This window comes from Macrobrachium rosenbergii, chromosome 22, assembly GCF_040412425.1.
Source record: "Macrobrachium rosenbergii isolate ZJJX-2024 chromosome 22, ASM4041242v1, whole genome shotgun sequence".
Classification (NCBI taxonomy): domain Eukaryota; kingdom Metazoa; phylum Arthropoda; class Malacostraca; order Decapoda; family Palaemonidae; genus Macrobrachium; species Macrobrachium rosenbergii.
This window is the reverse complement of record NC_089762.1, coordinates 48150742-48172916: the sequence shown is the minus strand read 5'-3', so window position 1 is coordinate 48172916 and position 22175 is coordinate 48150742. Positions and strand designations below refer to the sequence as shown.

At 37.2% G+C, this 22175-nt stretch overlaps 1 protein-coding gene across 2 annotated transcripts in view; it reads right to left on the bottom strand.

Annotated features, from left to right (window-relative positions):
* The window catches only part of LOC136850851 (uncharacterized protein DKFZp434B061-like), a 168360-nt gene that overhangs the window by 98179 nt on the left and 48006 nt on the right, over positions 1-22175 (bottom strand). The window contains exon 2 of one of the 2 annotated variants that reach the window (XM_067124880.1): positions 1558-2111. The exons of the other annotated variant lie outside the window; for it this stretch is intronic. The gene's annotated coding sequence lies outside the window, so the exon portion shown is untranslated. The remainder of the gene's footprint in view (positions 1-1557; positions 2112-22175) is intronic. 2 annotated transcript variants of the gene reach the window in all.

Genomic DNA, 22175 nt, shown 5'->3' with positions numbered 1-22175 from the left:
CCCTACAAAGCTCTCCTCACTTGCCTTGTCCCTACAAAGCTCTCCTCACTTCCCTTGTCCCTACAAAGCTCTCCTCACCTCCCTTGTCCCTACAGGGTTCGCCTCACTTCCCTTGTCCCTACAAAGCTCTCCGTACCTCCCTTATCCCTATTAGGCTCTCCTCACTTCCCTTGTCCCTACAAGGTTCACCTCACTTCCCTTCTCCGTACGAGGCTCTCTTCACTTCCCTTGTCCCTACAAAGCCCTTCTCACCTCCCTTGTCCCTACGAGGCTCTCTTCACTTCCCTTGTCCCTGCGAGGCTCTCCTCACTTCCCTTGTCCCTACAAAGCTCTCCCCTCAGAGATCGGACATCACTGCGAACAGAATGACGCGACGCCTTCCTGTCACTTTGACTGACGGATGATAAGCTTAGCATTAACCTCTCCTCAGGCGTCGGGCGTCCTCGTAGACAGGCACAAAGGGCGCCGTCATTCTTGCTCATGTCAGGCTCCTCGTTCGACGTAATGGATATTGACTTCCCCTTCAAAATGATATAGAATGGGAAAGAGTTCGAGTTGTTAAGGTTTTTCGAGTATTCCGTAGCTGGTGAATGATGGTTTTTCATCTTGGGTTTTTTTTTTTTTTTGTTATGACGTCTGCGTGTGAAATGTTTCTTTATGCATTTTTGTAACGGTTCCATACTACTGGATATTTCGGGAATGTACTGATTTATCAATGATGGGAAATCACTATCTCTGATGGATGTAACGTTTTTTTTTATTTCGGGTTATAATTGATATAATGAACGATTGATAATGATGTTAAAAGTTAACATATTAGAAAAGGAGAGTGAGCATTGGTGCTAGAGGTACTTATTCACTCAAAAAAAACCCTTCTGCCTGACCAGACCTGTTTTGGCAACCTCTCTACGCCGTAGTCCAAAAAAAAAAAAAAAAAAAAAAAATAAAAAATCTAATTAACTCTTGGAAGGAAACTATTTTTTTTACCTTCTTATTTCAGGGAAAAAAGTTTTCCTTCCCGAAAGTTAATTAAGAGTCTCAAGGCTCTTATTAGTAGTTTTCCTTCCGTCTGTTTGATAAAGGGGAAACTAGTCGTGATCACTGACTGTACGGTTCCTGGGAGCTATTCCCCCCGCCCCCCTTCCCCCAGAGGGGTTGGTGTTGGTTGAATCTTGTTGACAATGTGTGTGTGTGTGTGTGTGTGTTATTACAAGAGATAAGCATGTGTTATTACACGAGATTTTGTATTTATCTCTGTGTGGTTATGTGCATGTTACCTACATGCACATTTGAAGTGTATATGTATATTAAATATTAAATATATATATATATATATATATACATATATTAAATATTAAAGTGTATATATTTATATATGTATATATATATATATATTAAATATTAATATATATATTATATTTATATATGTATATATATTATATACATATATACAATTGTTTTTTACGAGATACGAAGCCTTGTTATTGAAAGGTCACTATCGCTGGAAATGGCAAAAGTGGAAACTACTTTGAAGGTGAGAAGGAAACTTGCGCTTACCTTAATGGCCAAAGTTGGGAGCGACGGTAGAACAATGAGCCCGAATATTCTCTGAAGAAGAAGAAGAAGAAGAAGAAGAAGAAGAAGAAGAAGAAGAAGAAGAAAAACACTGTCCAAGGGACACCAGGGAAATGGGAGGTGGTGGGGATTGGGTGGCGATTAGGTATGGCGGAGGAAAGATTGTTGGGTGACTGGGGGAAAGGTTAGTTGGAACACTTCTTCAGTAGTTCGGTGCCCTCTCTTTCTCTTTCTCTCTGTCTCCCTGTCTCTCTCTCTCTTTCTCTCTTTCTTGCTTTTTTCCCTCCACTTGCTCAGGCTCTCTTTATCCTCCCAGGCTCATTTAGACCCAGAACGGCTGAGTGGCCAAGGCATCGGAGATGGCTTGGGTGAGAGATTAGGGGCGACTTGAATAAACTCCGGGCTGATATCTCTCCCTCTCTCTCTCTCTCTCTGTCTCTGTCTCTGTCTCTGTCTCTCTCTTTATCTCTCTCTCTCTCTCTCCGACTCCCAACATGGAGTCCGCTGCTCCTCCTCCTCCTCCTACCAAGTCGTCCCTGGGAAAGAGAAAGAGAGGCAATACGAGTGAGTGAGTGAGTGAGGGGTTTAGTCTAGAAATTTTGACATAGGTCTAATACTAGGCATTGTCTAATACTAGGCATTGATTATTAAGCAGAAATGAAGATATGTATGTGTGTATGTATGGATGTATGTATGTACGTATTTATGCATATATAAAGCATCACAATAGAGACTATTTTTTTTTTTTTTTTTTTTTTTACCCGCATGCACTGGGTTCACCTGTGTTCAGACACTGCTATCCCGTTACTGAAGAGGATATACTATCCTGGGCTCCCGCAAGTGTTCCTCTACAACAAGGATGAAGTCCTTATTGTTCCTAGACAAGCGACCACATATTGAGACTTGAGTATAGGAGACAGTAAGGGACTTTCGGTTACAATTTAGAACCACATATTTTGACCAACTCAGCCACCGCTACCTGATGACCAGATCACTGTTCTGTAGCAGCAGCAAGCCATATTATTATTATTATTATTATTATTATTATTATTATTATTATTATTATTATTATTATTATTCAGAAGATGAGCTCTATTCATATCGAACAAGCCGCCCACAGGGGCCATAGACTTGAAATTCAACTTGCAAAGATTATGCGTGTTCATTCGAAAAAAGTAACGGAAGGTAAAGGAAAATGTAGAAAGAGGAGATAAGATTTTAGAAAACATAAAAATTAACAAATAAATAAATGAATAAAAATGTAATTAAATTAAATCTTGACTTTCTTCCAGCTGTGAAACCCTTTTGTAGGTAAGTCTTATCACAGTGACTGAAGCTTAGAAAACCTAAAAGACATAGGCCTACTACATCTCGCTGGTAAATGCCACGTGCTTCGAATTTTTGATAGAATCTTTGTATTTAATTTTTCTCTTCTCTTTTCACATCCTCTTTTTCAATTGCCATGCGTTGTTTGATCGCCTTTTGTTAAAAGATTTGCGTTCCTTTGATGGACTGAGTTACCGTCGTATGAACTTTCAATATCGGCATCTGGAGCTTATGAGTCTAAATATAAATGCCCACGCAAGCACAAATACGTATATCTATTTTGAATTGGAATTAAGGAATCATGCATGAAAAAGGGTTGCATTAAAAAAAAAACAACCCCTCTCTGTTCTTAATCCTCTTATGGTTGTTTTATTAATAGATGAAACAACCATAAAAGCTGACTCAGTTTGATGGCTGTTTCAGGTGCTCTCAGAGATTTACTGCGCCATTACTCTCCAACTTATGTACTGTATTTAATTGCAGTCTTTTGGTTATACGGCGCAGTTTTTCAGTTCATGTTATTTTATAATATAGAGTATTGTGTTATTGTGAATTTCGTAATAAAAAATATTTTGGTTTGTTTGTCAGTGTAAAATTATGATAGCCTAAGTTAAGACACCCGATTTTCCAGTTCGTTTGAATTGCCTTATCGTTGAATGAACGTTTGTTGATTTTAGTTTTCTGTAAAAGAAAACTGTTGTGCCGACTTTGTCCGTCCGCACTTTTTCTGGCCGCCCTCAGATCTTTAAAAACTACTGAGGCTAGAGGGCTGCAAATTGGTATGTTGCTCATCCACCCTCCAGTCATCAAGCATACCAAATTGCAGACCTCTAGCCTCCTCAGTAGTGTTTGTTTTATTTATGGTTAAAGTTGGCCATGATCGTGCTTGTGGCACCGCTATAGATACCAGCAACAACGCAGGCCGCCACCGGACCGTGACTGAGTTTCATGGGCCGTGGATGAAAGTTTCATACGGCATTATACGCTGAACAGAAAACTCGATTTAGTCGGAGAAACTTCGGCGCATTTTTTACTTGTTAATTATTGGATTCGCTGTTGATGAGGACTTCTTTAAGCAGAAACCATATCTCTTTATCTTTTCTCTTTACGCAGAGCGTAATTCCCTTTTTAAGCAGATGACCTCCAACATCAGCTTAGACTATTCCAATATAATTTTCCTGGAAACATAACCTCAGATTACAAAATCCTTACTTCATTCAACTACCTTCATTTCAGTGCAAAGCATCTTAAACACCGTGCGAATTAAACATGCTCTCCTTCTTCCATGATGCACGAAGATATCAGTAGTAGAAGTAGTAGTAGTAGTAGTAGGCAGGATTTGCCTTTGAAACGGCTCGTCAGTCCTTTTATCTCGCTTGACTTGGTCTAACTGCAATTTCCTTTCATTTTCATCATTCTCTACCCGCCCCGTCTTTCTTCGTCCGTATATTAACACACGGAAGATTTGCCATCTCTAATTACCTCGACACAAACACAGACACTCGTGCTTTCTTTTACAGCCATTTTCTTGATAAAATTTCTGAAATTGGAGAGGGAAAGGCTGAGACATGGCAGTGTGAGGAAAAGTAGGGGAGGAAAAAGGTAAAAAGACAAAGAATGGTCCATAAGCTCCTTTTCGTGGAGGTGTTGAAGACCTTTTAAATGTGGGAAGAGAAAAGGTCAAAATGGTGCGTGTATACGCTCAAGGAATTGGAAATTGGTAAGTCAAATTTTTGTGAGTGAGTTTATGCCTGCCTAGGTCTAGCGACTCTAGACCGTTAGAGCAAGAGGAATGGGCGTTAGAAAAGGGGATAAGGTTCCTAGGAGACGTTGAGTATCTCAGGTACAGTGGAAATATATTTGAAAATACATTGTTTTTAGGGGACAGTCGTTGGCAGCATTAGGAATTAGGAAAAGACGGTTAGAAGTGTGTTGGTTACTTGTTGATACAGGGTGGGTGGAAAAGAGTGAGCGAGTTGGCTGGGGTGTAACTGGGAGTAGAGTGAAAATAGAATTGAGTGAAGTTGGAGAAGAAGAGGTAGAAATAAATGAAATTATTACAAATGCGTTTGGTAGGAAAGACTTAAGTAGAGCATAGAAAGGAAAACTTTGGGAAAAGATAGCCTAGGGATACCTCTCCCAAGTAGAAGTTCTTATCGGCCTAACCTTGTGTCTGTTTTTTCCTTTCCATCATGCTCTTTCCCTATTCCATCATTTCTCTTCCACGAAACCTTCCTTTTACCCACTTTCGTTCTCTCAATCACCCCTCCATTCATCCATCCCTCTCAATCACCCTCCCATCCATTCACCTCTTCAATCATCCATTGACTCCGCAGCCTTCGTGCTTGATCACTCGCCTCTAGACGCATTCAGCGAGACCAGCATGGCGCCCTGATACCAAAGGCTCGAGCCAATTGTCATTACGGAGAGAACAATTCCTCCAATCATTCATGGCTCGTCGACCGGCGTCATTTCCCTTTCATGGCCTTATTATCTGCCCCGCTCCTAAATAACGTGTCGCGTGTGTGTGTGGTGACGGTATCAACAGGGTACTTCGGATTGCCAATTCATCTTGGAAGGAAATTGAGCTGAATTATTTCTGACAAAGGGGTTCCCTCCCCAGACGCCATTGCTATGCTTATGGGAGTAATTGAAGTTTCCTCTCTGGTGGTTTGCCTTAATTTTACTGCGAGTGAAGGAAATTGGGGAATTACATGAGGTTCGTATACTTTTTATGGTGGATATTGGTATGCAAAGTGGTTATTAAGTCAAAGATTAATATGTAATTGTCTTTTGTAAAGCAGGAATATTAACCACACGTTGGCTTATTAGTTAGTGACTGGAACCAGCATATTCTCTTAAAGATACATACTTGCTTATGAAACCTGTTATACATGACCATATATATACACATAAGTATATATATACATTATGTATATATATTATTTTTCTTACCCAGGGTAGGATTAGAGAAAAAACAACGTAATTGTGTATGTGCGGTTGTGTGAATGTGTATATATATGTATATGTGTGTATGTATATATATATGCGTATGTATATATGTGTGTGTATGTATATATATAAAGTCTCTTTACCAAACTCTTCCATTAAAACCAGTCTAACGCACAGCTGAATTTTCCATGTTTTTTCTAGACAAATTGGACCCCCACCCCCAAAAAAAAAAAAAAACATTCAGAGTACCTTAAGGGTGCATCGTTGAGTCAGAGTGCATCGTTGAGAGAGAGAGAGAGAGAGAGAGAGAGAGAGAGAGAGCCCTCTAACGCCCTTACTTTCTCTATTTTTTCCCATCAAATCCCTCTCCCGGCAACCAGGCAGCATAGATCGGAGTAAATTGGGGTTGGGTAGAGGGGATTTGAGAGCGAATTTTATGAGAAAGGAGGAATTTTAAATTTTTTCCTCTTTTTTTTTTTGGTGGCATTCGTGTTATGGCGAAAATCAAATGTAATGTAATTTGCTTGGGTACATGAGATTACTTTTTTGTGTCTTTTGTAATGAGATGGGTTTTTTTTGGTGGTTTTCGTGTTATGGCGAAAATGGAATATAATGTAATTTTTTTTTATTAAATGAGATTACTTTTTTGTGACCTTTGTGTTATGTCGAAAAGTGGAATATAATGTAATTTGCATGATTACATGAGATGGTTTTTTTTCTGGTGGTTTTCGTGTTATGGCGAAAAGTGGAACGTAATGTAATTTGCATGACTACATGGGATTACTTTTCTTGCGGATTTCATGTTATGTCGGAAAGTGGAATATAATTTACATGATTGAATGAGTCGATTTTTTTTTTCATATTATGTCGGAAAGTGGAATTTAATCATAATTTACGCAATTGAATGATTTACTTTTTTTTTTGGTTTTCATGTCATGTCGAAAAGTGGAATATAATGTAATTTACATAATTGATTTGACTTTTTTTTTGGGTGTGTGTGTGTTAGGGTTGATTACAATTATCTTCAGCTACCTCATTATTATTCTGATAATTTTTATCTTCTTCATCCCAACTCTGAATAGGAAATGAAGTATTTCTTACCAAGAAAATTACGGTACGCTTCGTGAGGTTCATGGTATTAACTGTTATTAACGTTATTGTAGTCGATAAAGTAATGAAAATTCTTATTATTACCGAATTATGAACGTTGGTTAATTATTGTCCAGTATTAATGTATAAGATTAAAGAACTATACGGAAAACTGAGTCGACTCAATGTAAGAGTAATTCAAATGATGCAGCTATCTTATTGAACAGTACTTATTATTATTATTATTATTATTATTATTATTATTATTATTATTATTATTATTATTTTATTATTATTATTATTAACTTAGAATAAAAAAGAATTAAAGGGAAAATTGAGACGACTCAATACAAGATTAAATTAAATGATGCAGCTATCCTGTTGCACAGCAAAATATTATTATTATTATTATTATTATTATTATTATTATTATTATTATTATTATTATTATTATTATTATTTGTAACGTTGAATAAAAAAAAATTAAAAGGAAAATTGAGAAGACAATATAAATTAACTCAGTTGGTTCAGCTATCCTATTTAACAGCACTTCTTCTTCTTCTTCTTCTTTCTTCTTCTTCTTCTTCTTCTTCTTCTTCTTTTTATTATTATTATTATTATTATTATTATTATTATTATTATTATTATTATTATTATTGCCCAATATTAACGCGTAATGAAACGAGAATTAAAAGTAAAATTGAGAAGACTTAATGCTCACTGGCTCCAAACGTACATACATAGAAAAATATACAAATATACGAGCCAGCAGCTATTATTTTTATTATTCAACACAGGAACACAGTTGTGCGGAACAAGGGCAAACTATTTCACAGTTTTATTGAAAAGGAAATATGAAACCTCCGTCACTAGACAGTGACATCCGGACAGCTCCGTAAAAACCGGATGCCGGATAATGGACAGAAAAGGACAGACGTTGATAAAGAGAATATATGATATATATATTTTTGTATTGATTTCTTAGTTCGTTTTCCGAAGAGAAAACTGTTGTGCCGGCTTTGTCTGTCCGTCCGCACTTTTTCTGTCCGCCCTCAGATCTTAAAAACTACTGAGGCTAGAGGGCTGCAAATTGATATGGTGATCATTCACCCTCCAATCATCAAACATACCAAATTGCAGCCCTCTAGCCTCCTCAGTAGTTTTTATTCTATTTAAGGTTAAAGTTAACCATAATCGTGCTTCTGGCGCCATCACCGAGCCGTGATTAAAGTTTCATGGGCCGCGGCTCTTACACCATTATACCGAGACCACCGAAAAATAGATGGATTTTCGGTGGCCTTGATTATGCGCTGTACAGAAAACTCGATTGCGCCGAAGAAACCTCGGCGCCTTTTTTACTTGTTTGTTAAGGATTTCAACATTCTGCATTATCAAGTATATTCAGGACATAAAAATTCTTGTATTTTAAAGGTGGATAGTATATAAGGGTTGATATACTCTCAACAACTGTTTTTTTTTTTTTTAAGGATATCACTTCCAGTACAACGGTTGTACACCCGTACAACGGTTGTACATTTGATTTCCCGCAATAATTTTTTTTTTTAACGTGAAGTATCGCTTGAAGCTTCACTCAAAGTTATTTTTTTAATAAAGAACAGGCCACAAAATTTCATGAAGGTAGATCAAAGGCCTTTTATAATTTTATATTACGGTTATTCTAAAACTCTTCGTGGGGATAATGATTAGCGTTATTGGATTAATTTGAGAGAGAGAGAGAGAGAGAGAGAGAGAGAGAGAGAGAGAGAGGTAATTCATTCACGTGTCCTTCCTCTTAGCCAGGGAGAATTCGAGGCCTAAATAATCAAGAAAAATTGAGAAAATCTAAAAAGGAAGAGAGAGAGAGAGAGAGAGAGAGAGAGAGAGAGAGAGAGAGAGAGAGAGAGAGAGAGAGAGAGAGAGAGAGAGTATAATTTCACGTCTGTCTTTTCAGCGAAGAAGAAGAATAATTAATAAAAATGTAGAAAATCAATAAGAATGGATGAGAGAGAGAGAGAGAGAGAGAGAGAGAGAGAGAGAGAGAGAGAGAGAGAGTAGAAGATCCCACAGCAATTATATATGAGAAACAGCCTTTCCCAATCTCCCCTCCCCTTTAAAACAGAAGAAGTAAAAAGATAAAAAAAATAAGACTGTCAAATGCGCAACCTCATTTACTCGTAGAGAGAGAGAGAGAGAGAGAGAGAGAGAGAGAGAGAGAGAGAGAGAGAGAGAGAGAGAGAGAGAGAGAGTAATCCATCCACAAGTCTGTCTTTTCAGCTAAGAAGAAGTATAATTGATGGAAATGTAGAAAATCAGTAAGAAATGGAGATAGAGAGAGAGAGAGAGAGTAGAAGATATCCCACAGCAATAATATAGTAATTCTCCCTCCCCTTTAAACACAGAAAAAAAGAAAAAAGTAAAAAGATAAAAAATAAGACTCAAATGCGCAACCTCATTCACTCTTAGAGAGAGAGAGAGAGAGAGAGAGAGAGAGAGAGAGAGAGAGAGAGAGAGCCTGTCAAATACTTAACCTCATTCACTCTTTATTACATCCACATTTCAGTCACTCTGACGGAACTTCAGAGACTTCCTGACTTTATTAAATTCTGAATGGGGCCATTTAATGGCAGTGGCTGCTGGGAGTGACAAGAGAGAGAGAGAGAGAGAGAGAGAGAGAGAGAGAGAGGAGATGTGAGGTGTTAATTCACAGCCAAGGAGAACTCGAGGCCTGAATTGATAAAAATTGGGAAAGTAGAGAGAGAGAGAGAGAGAGAGAGAGAGAGAGAGAGAGAGAGAGAGAGAGAGAGAGAGAGATGTACATATATAAAAGATACATTGTATTTACAATACCTATCTGGAGCTATTTAAAATAATTTGCGTTCATTTATGGTAGTGTTTTCCGTCTCAGTGCTAACAAAAACTCCATTTCTTGTTACTCTTTCAAAAATATCTATACAAACCATTTTGACGAATCTTTACCCCCACACCTTTCCTTCAGAAGAAAAGAAAAAGAAAAAGAAAGTTCTTTCAGTTTTTCCCCGGAATCTGTTGTCAGCAGGTTGCGTAAACTGAAGACGACAGCTGATGCTTCGAGCAATTTTTCCCGCGAAAATTTTTAGCGCCAAAAAAAGTTTATAACTTCGTTGCGGTGAATCTTTTTGCATTTCCGTGATCATCGTTGCTCTTGTTTGTGATTTATTTTCTTGGGGATTAGTATTCTTCCTTATCATTAGCAATGCTTTCAAATACCCTTTTCGACGTATCTATACCTAATTATTTACTAAGCATTGCTTATGTTTTCTTGAATAAAAACTTGCTTATGTTTTGGGACGTTTACGAAAAGTCGGTTGGGCATATAAGGTTCTGGACTCACAAGGTAATTGAATCCAGACTACCTTTCAAGTCGTACCCTTTACAAAATCTTACAAGGCAATTTAACTTTTGGAAAAGTAATAATCACTGTGGCTCTTGTTGTGAAAAGTCAAGATTGAAAAAACAAGGGTTTAAAAAAAGCTGTTTTTTGTCTCCTGGAAATAAGAGATGCATTGATAATCTTTAAAAAATACAAATTATTAATTAAGGATATTACAGTAATAAGTTGGGTGTTTTATTTTTCAAATTTTCTTCATATTTCCTTTTCCTCTTCTCTTTCCTTTTGGCTTCTTCTTGTTTTCATTATTGATCTTTTTTTTTATTTGTTCTCTCTCTCTCTCTCTCTCTCTCTCTCTCTCTCTCTCTCTCTCTCTCTCTCTCTCTCTCTCTAAGACTTTAATTTCTTTCTCTAAGACTGGTTTTTAGTAATTTCTTTCTCTTTGACTCTCTATCTCTCTTTCTAGTTGTTCAACTTTGATTCTTTGTTTTCCCTTATTTTTAATTATTCTTGATTCTCTCTCTCTCTCTCTCTCTCTCTCTCTCTCTCTCTCTCTCTCTCTCTCTCTCTCTCTCTCTCTGAGATTCCGTGCCAGCTGTCAGTCTCCTCCTCAAATGTAATTCATCATTCCCGCCGGATCCTCTGTCGCCACCCAATTCCGTTTCACCTTATAGTAATCAATATTGAGGTCGCCAATAATCACGACCCACAGGCAACTCTGGTCTCTATGGCAGGAGGCGGTACAGCTCAGAATGGCCTGCCGGAGACGGGAGCGAATGGTTCAAAATAGGTCTTATGGGTGTGGGGGTCTAATAAAGAAGGATGGCTGTCCATTTCTTCTGGCTTAAGACGGGGAGGCCAGGGGAGTGTCTCCAGAACGGAGGGCGTTTCGCCTCGTGAAGTACAGAAGAAGAAAAAGTAGGAGTGTGAGACTGTTCTCTGGATAGAATTGCCATCTTGCAGTAAGAATCTTTCTTCAACTGCCTACGTTTTCAGAACTACTCTTCTTTTTTGGTGTAGCCTTCTTTTAACTGCTCGCCTCTTCTGTCCCAATAGGCCTACATTTCCAGAACCTCTCTTCGGCTTTTGGTTCAGCCTTCTAAATTTAACAACTCGTCTCTTCTGTTTCAATAGGCCTACATTTTCAGAGGCACATTTCCCGAACCACTCTTCTCTTTTTGGTGCAGCCTTCTGTAACTAATAGCCACTTCTGTTCAACTAGGCCTACGCTTCTAGGACCACTCTTCGTTATTTGGTGCAGCCGCCTTTTAACTACTCGCCTCTTCTGTCCCATTAGGCCTACATTTCCAGAACCACTCTTCATGTTTTGGTGCAGCCTTCTTGTGTTGGTTACATTTCCAGAACCAGTCTTTTAAATTTAACCACTTTTTTACCTCTTCTGAACCACTCTTCGTGTGTTGGTGTGGTCTTTTAAATTTAACCAGTTACCTCTTCTGACCCATGGGCTTTACATTTCCCAAACCACTCTTCGTTTTTTGGTGCATATTTATATATATATATATATATATATATATATATATATATATATATATATATATATCTCATATAGATAGACTGATAGATAGATAGATAGATACACAGATATTCAGTACTGTAGGTGAAATAGCAAGTTCATGGTTAAAAGTAGCTGGAGATATATCTGATTATTATCTAACTGAACTGAAAGTTAAGGTAAATATGCACACACACACATACATATATATATATGTGTGTGTGTAGAAATATATATAGAAATATATATGTATGCTTTTATAAATATTTATGTATATATATATTTATATATATATATATATATTATAGAAATATTTTTGAAATTGTATATGTATAAATATACATAAGTATTACTATATACAGAAGTATCAACATGAAAATATTGATTATGAGAAGCTGACAGGTGAAGGTGGGGGAAAAAAATTTTGTCTTTTTCACAACTAATTTCTCGAAAGTCCATTAACCTCTATTTTCCTCCTGACTGCCAAACTTGCGAAAGAAAGCTAATTGTTTTGCAAGACTTTTGATGGTATTTCGAAAAAAAAAAACCGTTCGTCTCACCTGAATTTGGAAAAAAAGTTATTCCTTTGTTTTTTTTTGTCATCAATTTTATCTTGGCGTAAGACCTTTATTTTTTTGCTTCTCTTTTGACGTCGTTTTATTTTTATATTTTATTATTTTTTAGTCTTTATTTTCTATCCTTTATTCATTTAGCTGTTCGTACACATGGCGTTGTTAACTTTACCAAGCAACTAATTTAAATTTTTATTCCGTCATTTACCCACAGTAAATATTTCATTTCCAAATAATTAAATATGCATATTCATGAATTACAAAGTCTAGGATTGAATGCCGTGGAATACAGAGAAGATTAATGTAGAAAGGCTGAAATTGTAGAGACCGGAAAGAAACAAGTAAAAAATGCGCCGAAGTTTCCTCGTAGCAATCGAGTTTTCTGTACAGCCGCTACAGCTTATAATCAAGGCCTCCGAAATGGATCTATCTTTCGGTGGTCTCGGTATCGTGCTGTACGAGCCGCGGACCATGAAACTTTAACCTCGGCTCGGTGGTGGCCTATCCTATATAGTTGCCAGAAGCTCGAATATGGCCAACTGTAACCTTAAATAAAATAAAAACTACTGAGGCTACAGGGCTGCAAATTGGTATGTATGATGATTGGAGGGTGGAAGATAAACTTACCAATTTGTAGCCCTCTATCCTCAGTAGTTTTTAAGCTCTGAGGGCGGCAGAAAAAGTGCGGACAGAAAAAAGCGCGGACAGAAAAGTGCGGACAGAGTAAGTGCGGACAGAAAAGTGCGGACAGAAAAAGTGCGGACAGAAAAAGCGCTGACAGAAAAAGTGCGGACAGAAAAAGCGCTGACAGAAAAAGTGTGGACAGAAAAAAAAAGCGCTGACAGAAAAAAGTGCGGACAGAAAAAGCGCTGACAGAAAAAGTGCGGACAGAAAAAAAGTGCGGACAGAAAAAAGTGCGGACAGAAAAAAGTGCGGACAGAAAAAAGCGCTGACAGAAAAAAGTGCGGACAGAAAAAAGTGCGGACAGAAAAGTGCGGACAGAATAAAGAGCTGACGGACAGTCAAAGCTGGCACAACAGTTTTCTTGTACAGAAAACTAAAAGTGTAGAATTGAATGTAGAAAAAAACTGTTGATGATGATGCTGAAATTACAGAGCCCGAAAAAAAGAAAAGTCACGGATTATGGAACATTAGAAAAGATGAAAACAGTAAAAGCTGGAACAGTAGAGACTGGAAAAGGGGTGAGGACCACATGTCGTCCAGTAATTCCAGTGGGCGGTCCAGGACACCAGAAAAACGCTCTCCATATTTGTATATGCAAAGGGGAGAACGGAATAAAGCATCGTGCCGCCGTGGATGACAGGATTAGCCTGGGGTAGTTTGGTGGGGAGGGGGAGAGGTAAGGTCATTTAAAGTTCAGCTGCAACGTAGCAGGAAGATTGATGTTGGGAAAGTTAATAAGAATAGAGAAGAAAGTTACGGGTGTCATATTGTGAGGGGAGAATATTAGAAAGTTAGTGATGGAGGCCTTCTTGAAGAAGAAAGTTGATGTCAGATTATAAGGGGAGGATATATATTGGAATGTATACTTGAAAGACAAGTCTATAAAAGGAAAAAGGATATCAATTCCTGATGTCAAAGCAAAGAATAAACAGAATGATGTCAGTGGTATAATATCGTCATTGGAAGTGAAAGTCAAATCTATAAATGGAACAAAGGATATCAATTCTGATGTCAAACCAAAGAAGAAAAAGCAGAATGATGTCAGTGGTGCAATAATATTCTGGAAGTGAAGTCTAGTACAAAGGCAAAAAGGATATCAATTCCTGATGTCAAACCAAAGATAAGCAGATTGATGTCAGTGGTATAATATTCTGGAAGTGAAGTCTAGTACAAAGGCAAAAAGGATATCAATTCCTGATGTCAAAACAAAGAATAAGCAGAATGGTGTCAGTAGTATAATATTCTGGAAGTGAAGTCTAATACAAAGGCAAAAAGAATATCAGTTCCTGATGTCAAACCAAAGAAAAAGCAGAATGATGTCAGTGGTATAATATTATCACGGGTTTAGAAGTGAAGTCTAGTACAAAGGCACAAAGAATATCAATTCCTGATGTCAAACCAAAGAATAAGCAGAAATGATGTCAGTGGTATAATATTATCGCTGGTTTGAAAGACAAGTCTATAAATGGAAAAAGGATATCAACTCCTGATGTCAAACGAAAGAAAAAACAGAATGATGTCAGTAATATAATATTTTGGAAGTGAGGTCTAGTACAAAGGCAAAAAGAATATTATCAACTCCTGATGTCAAACCAAAGAAAAAGCAGAAATGATGTCAGTGGTATAATATTATCACTGGTTTGGAAATGAAGTCTATTACAAAGGCAAAAAGAATATTACCAACTCCTGATGTCAAACCAAAGAAAAAGCAGAAATGATGTCAGTGGTATAATATTATCACTGGTTTGAAAGTCAAGTCTAATACAAAGGCAAAAAGAATATTATCAACTCCTGATGTCAAACCAAAGAATAAGCAGAAATGATGTCAGTGGTATAATATTATCGCTGGTTTAAAAGTCAAGTCTAGTACAAAGGCAAAAAGAATATTATCAACTCCTGATGTCAAACCAAAGAAGAAGAAGAAGAAGAAGAAGAAGAAGAAGAAGAAGTGAGAAGAAGAAGAAGAAGAAGAAGAGAAATGATATTTGGCAGCAAGAGAGAATTATCGGAGCATATGACCTTCATAACTATCATTGTCTGAAGAGCTTCTCCTGAGTCAACGCAGTTAGGGCAACTTTCATCTCGAGAGTCAATTGAGTCAATTTTTTTTAACGAAAAGTGATCAGAACCTGATTGGGAAAAATTGCCTAGGTTTGGTCTGCAAGTTCATCTCTCTCTCTCTCTCTCTCTCTCTCTCTCTCTCTCTCTCTCTCTCTCTCTCTCTTCTAAACCATTCAGATTCGAGTATGTGTTCATATCGAGAGAGCAATTATTATGGTGTTCATGGTGAACTAATTAAGATATATACTACAGTGTCAAGTGATTATTATTATTATTATTATTATTATTATTATTATTATTATTATTATTATTATAGTCAATGCCCTGTTATTGTGAGAATGGGTCTATTATTATTATTATTATTATTATTATTATTATTATTATTATTATTATTATTATTATTATTATTATTATTATTATTATTCAGTGTCCCGTTATTTTGAGAACGGGTCGATAGTCTAATAATAATAATAATAATAATAATAATAATAATAATAATAATAATAATTTCCAGGTATTATAGCCTCGTTACAGGGGTTCTTGGTTCAATAATAATAATAATAAAAATAATAATAATAAATAATAATAATAATAATAATAAAAACAATGATAATAATGATCGCATGCAAACGACCTTGCTTTTTGCACCGCATAACTGTAAAAAAAAAAAAGTCACTCCCTTGCAACCAAGCCGGGAGCAAGGACACACACACATACACACACACACACACACACACACAGCTCTTAAAGGAGAGGGCGTCTTAGGCCACCAGAGCTTCACCTGACATCGCGGCGCGCTTAGAAACGCATCGTCTTGCCCTGAATAAACCTCTAAGTGAATCTTTCAACAAACCTCTAAGTGAATCTTTCAATAAATCTCAATCTTTCAATAAATCTCTCCGAATTCCGGGTAACGCTACGATGCGTTTGTCAATATGTCATTTGCACAAGAGCTGAAGCAGAGGTGACTGGCGGTGCCTTCTTCATCAGGTGAGGACCTGGATTTCATCGCTGGTGGAGGTTTGTTGGGGAAGGTTTGTTGGAGGAAGTTCGTTGGAGGAGGTTTGTTGGAGGAGGTTCTTTGAAGGTTTGTTGGAGAGGGTTCTTTGGTCCGTTGTTCTTTGAAGGTTTGTTGGAAGAGGTTTCTGAAGGTTCTTTGAAGGTTTGTTGAGAAGAACGTTTGTTGAGGTTTGAGGTCTTTGAAACGTTCGTTGGAGAAGGTTCTTTGGAGGTTCGTTGGAGAAGGTTATTTGAAGAAGGTTTGTTGGAGGAGGTTATTTGGAGAAGGTTTGTTGGAGGAGGTTCGTTGAAGGTTTGTTGGAGGAGGTCTCAGAACGTTCGTTGAAGAGGTTTGTTGAAGGAGGTCTTTGAACGTTCGTTTGAGGATGTTTGTTGGAGAAGGTTCTTTGAAGGTTCGTTGGAGAAGGTGATTGGAAGAAGGTTCGTTGAAGGTTCTTTGAAGAAGGTTCGTCGGAGAAGGTTCGCTGAAGAAGGTTCTCTGAAGGTTCGTATCGCCCTTCCCCCCGTTCAATTAACAGCTCGCAGTCTGAGAGTCCTGGGTTATTGAAGACGATTGAATGCTGCTACCTGAGGAGCGGAGATTAACGGCGTGTGTTTATTCTTGGTGTCCATTTATTTAGAGGGGGTTTCCCCCCGCTGGGGAATTGTTTAGGCGTACTGGTTCTCGGAAAGGGTGTGTTTTGACTCACTGAACTTGATTCGAAAAGATGGCTGCTGTGGGATTCGAAGGGATTGGTGCTGTGGAATTCGGAGAGATTGCTGCTGCTGTGGGTTGTTTGTGTAATGAGGCTGTTTTGGAAATTGTATAATTGTGAATATAAACAAGTATCGACTGTTATGGGGACAGATACTTGTGAATATCCATGGCGGAATTGTGTATGCAGTGGATGTAAATGAATGCTTTAGTAGAAGATTTCATTTTAACCAGTAAAGAGAAGCTTCTACAGTCATTACAGAGAATTGTGGTGGCGAATTCGTGGGACCCACCATTTTACCCCGAGGTGCACTGTAGGCATTACTTCAAGTTCTTTGCAGCGTGCCTTCCTTAGGTCCCTAGCTGCAGCCCCTTTCGTTTCTTTTATTGTACCTCATCTCATGTTCTCTTCCATCTTACTTTCCACCCTCTCCTAACAATTGATTCATAGTGCAACTGCTTTGAGGTTTTCCTCCTTTCAGACCTTTTACTGTCAATTTCCGTTTCAGCGCTGATTGACCTCATAGGTTCCAGTGCTTGGCCGTTGGCCTATAGTCTATACTCTATTCAATCTAACAAGTTTTAGTTTTATAACCTGCCTGACTTCAAAAGGCAGGGTTCTGTAACCAAGCAAAGAAGTGTTGTCAAATCTTGCTCTTCATTCTCTGTTACCAGTACAGATTTTCGTTGGTTTGATTGACTTTGTTTCTTCTGTGGAAAAAAAAAACTCGTTGTTTCTGTTGTTTGCGTGTTGATGGCGTTGTTTTGTTAATGCGCGTTGTTTCTGCTGTTCTGTGCCTTGTTGTTGTGACTGTTGTTTCTTCTGCTGCTGCATCTGTTGTTGACATTTGCTGCTGTTTGGGTGGGGTGTCACTAGCCCTGTCATCCCCGGGCGCCTTTCCATTCATAAAAACGTTCTTTACGTTCATTCATCGCTGGAGTTGAAGAGACTATGAAAGGGAGGCTGGAAATCATCAAAGATGGTCAGTTTCCATAAAAAAGTTATTTTTGGCGAAAGACTATGTCTCCTGTACATAGATTCTTGTCGAGTCAAACTCCTATGTACATTAGGTTTATAAAATTATCGTAAAGAAGATTCAGGAAGGTCCGTATCTTTGAAGATGGAAGATGGTCAGTTTCCAAAAGAGTCATTTTTGGCGAAAGACGATTTCTTCTGTACATAGATTATCGTGGTTTGAGCTTCCTATGGACCTTAGGTTATTAAATTATCATAAAGAAAATTCAAGCAAATCCTTATCTTTGAAGATGGAAGACGGTCGGTTTCCAAAAGAAAGTTATTTTTGGCGAAAGGCGACGTCTTCTGTACATAGATTCTTGTCGATTCGACCTCCTATGTACCTCAGATCAAATGTGTTTTGCCTTTTCAAGGACTTCGTCTGTAGTGGCCTGAGGGAAGGGCCCTGTTAACAGGATTTTAATTTGTTCGTCTGTAACCCAGGTAGATTCCAGCCATTTCGACATTGCTTACCTTTCCATTGCAAATTTGCCTCTTTCTCATGAACTGGAAAATGACGGCTTGTTTTACGGTAAAATTCTCAGAAAAAGTGGGATTATTTTACGGAAAGAAATAATTTTTCGACGATAAAGTGTAAATTGATTTTATAATACAAAACAGTGGGAGGTTTTATTGCTAGGTTTGGTCATTCCAAAATTGAAAAATAATCTTTTTACATAAAAGTGGAAATTATTTTTGAAATACACTCACAAAAAGTGGGAGATTTTTATATCTAATTTGCTCATCACAACATTTTAAAGTATAATAATTTTTTTACGATAAAAATGTAAGTTTTTATAAATCCCACATAAAAACGGTGAGATATTATCTCTGGTTTTCATTCCAAAATACAGTGGTTTCCATTCCGGAATATAATTTTTTTTTCTATTTTTTATTTTGAAATGAACAGATCAGAAATAAAACCTTTCCCCTTTTATACAAAGATCAGTAAGATTTCAGCTTCCTTTTTATCTTTCAAAAGAGTTTTATTCTCTTAGCGGACATCCTTTAACAAAGGAGTTTGCGAACATGTGCTAAACTCCCACGGTGTTGTTTCGTATTTAATGTGATTATAATATGATCCCAATGTGCGGGTTGACATATAAAACCTGAAACGTATTAACTAGATAATTTTTGAATACATAGATTATATATATATATATATATATATATATATATATATATATATATATATATATATATATATATATATATATATATATATATATAGAAATAATCAACACGCAATCACGTGTGGAACAGAAATAAATTTCTGACTCGCATCAGGATCGAACCCAGGTCTCTCAAATGTCTGGTCATTTGAGAGACCGGGGTTCGATCCTGATGTGAGTCATAAATTTGTATGTACATATATATGTGTGTGTGTGTGATTCTTTATGTAAATAGAATATGCCTATGTATATATATAGATGTAGAAGATTTATCTATGTCGCTATATGTACATACGTAGAAGACACCTCTTCATGTATACTGTATACACATGTATACTGTATACATTTAGACCAATACGTCTCTTTAATTATGTACTGTAGAAGAAGCCTCTTTATCTATACATGTTTTTCGCCATTTATGTGTATAGAATACGCCTCTGTAATAAATATATATATATATTATATATATATATATATATATATATATATATATATATATATATATATATATATATATATAACGCATCTTAATGTAAATAAAAGACCGCCCACCATCACCATCACCATCCAGAGTCACGAAGCTTACCCCTTGGAACGTTTCCGTGTGAGAGATTACGAGAGATAATGAGGGATGATGCAAACGTTGCCTTGAACGTTTCATTATCGACCCGGTCATTTCGCCTCTGGTTAGGACTCGGGGGTGGGGGGGATAGGGTGTGCTTTGGGATATCCCCGAAAGTCGGTGGTGGTGGTGTGGTGGTCGCCGCTGCCTGCCCTTTAAAGATGCGCTGGCTTTTAAAAAACCCTCCCTGTATCTTCTTCTTCTTCCTTGTCGAATGGAAAACGACCGCAATTGTGGATGGGAGGTTTTTTGAATCGTTTTGGGTAGGCAGTGGTCCTTGGGAGTGGGTGGGTGGTTGGGGGAGGGGAGGGGGATTAAGGCTTCCGAAAATAAGGTCTGACGCCTCAGAGTTTTTCTTTTCTTTTTCTCCTTGAGAGAGAGAATGTTTGTTGGAAGAAGTTTCCTCCGGGTTTAGTGTTTTTTTTCCAGATTGTTTTATAGCCATAAGCGTTAAAGATGTCGATGACCTTAGTCGCTGTGATGCCAGTTTTTGGAAGACAGGTCAATTGCTCAAAAATAATTAATGTATCATAGTTGCGAAGGTTTTTATATGATATATTATTAATGTATCATATTTACGGAGCGTTTTATGTAATTTATTGTTTATACATGAATACACATTATATACTTGCATAAAAATATATACACATATACTGTATGTATGTATGTATGTATGTATGTATGTATGTATGTATGTATGTATATATGTATGTGTGTGTATGTGTATGCGCACATATATACATACATACATTCATTCATACTTACACAAACACATTCACAATTTCAAATAAAAAATTCAGAAACCAAAATTTATTACGGGAAATAGCCGAATGCTCATTCTCAGACCACCATCTTTCCTGATTAACGATGACAAAACTCTAAAAAAATAAAAAAAATAAATAAAAAAGGCTTCGCTTATGTTGAAATCCTGGAGAAAAATGCGCAGAAATAATTGCGTGAGAACTCTTTGATGATAGCGAAGGAAAACCGATATTTTTTCCGCCCAAAACAGTTTTATATTCCAGGTTAAAGTCGATGTTTTATTCGATATTTTACTTCCCGCGGAGAAAGTGGGTGGTGTAAAATATGCGAGGAGTGTAAAGTGCTTTAATTATGCAGCGGGAACTCGAAATGGTGTCAGTATTTTTACTTTAAAGCAGTGGATAAAATTTCAAAAGTTCTAGAAATTTCTTTGAAGTTTAAAGATTCGAAAGAATATGAATTATATAAAATTGAATCTGGAGTAACGAGTTATGAAACGTTTAATATCAGAAACGGCACCTCACGGGGTGCACTGTAGGCAATACTAAAGGTTCTTTTCACCGTCCCTTCGGCTCCTAGCGGCAACCCCTTTCACTCCTTTTACTGTACCTCCATTCATATTACCTTTCTTCCATGTTGCTATCCACCCTCTCCTAACAATTGATTCATAGTGCAACTGGTTTGAGGTTTTCCTCCTGTTACACCTTTCAAACCTACCTACTCTCAATTTCCTTTCCAGCCCTGAATGACCTTATAGGTCCCAGTGCTTGGCCTTTGGCCTAAACTCTGTATTCCATTCCATTCCAATATCAGCAATGTTTATGATAAGTAATAAAGAAAAAGAAAAAAAGTATAAGTTTAGAAAGAATTTTGCTGCTAAGAAAATTATAAATTAACTTTCATTCCCAAATTATTTTGAGAATATGATTATCAAGAAAAAATAGAAAACAAGAAATTATTTATTTAAAAAAAAGCTACAAACGTAAGTGTATATAATGTACTGATTTACATATTGCCACAATGTGCAACTGAATCATTAAATGAAGTTATCGTTTATGTAGCTACAGCCATATGTGAACTCTCGTTTCACTCATGTCATGAGAAAATTGTAAGCCAGAGAACGTAAAATATTGTAGCGAGATTTACCGTCTAATATTAAGGACATCTTGCAAAAGATTTAGGAAGGACTTGAAATTTCGCTGACATCCACTGACACTGTTGCAAAGGCCGCATCAAGAGCTTCATTTTTCTGTGAATTTTATATGCCGGCTTTTGATGCCATGGTTAGAATCAGTACTTTTTCTTTCCATGCAAAAACTCGAGAATTGACGCGCTTACGTTAAATTTTCCGCAGCAGATAAAAAAAAATGGTAGAATTTTTATATCCCCATATTACTTCTACATCAGAATGATGTAAAAGAAAACTATTTTGCCGGCTTTGTCTGTCCGTCCGCATTTTTTTCTGTCCGCCCTCAGATCTTAAAAACTACTGAGGCTAGAGGGCTGCAAATTGCTATGTTGATCATCCACCCTCCAATCATCAAACATACCAAATTGCAGCCCTCTAGCCTCAGTAGTTTTTATTTTATTTAAGGTTAAAGTTAGCCACAATCGTGCAACGATATAGGACAGGCCACCACGGCCGGCTGAGAGTTTCATGGGTCGCGGCTCATACAGCATTATACCGAGACCACGGAAAGGTAGATTTATTGTCGGTGGCCTTGATTATACGCTGTACAGAAAACACGATT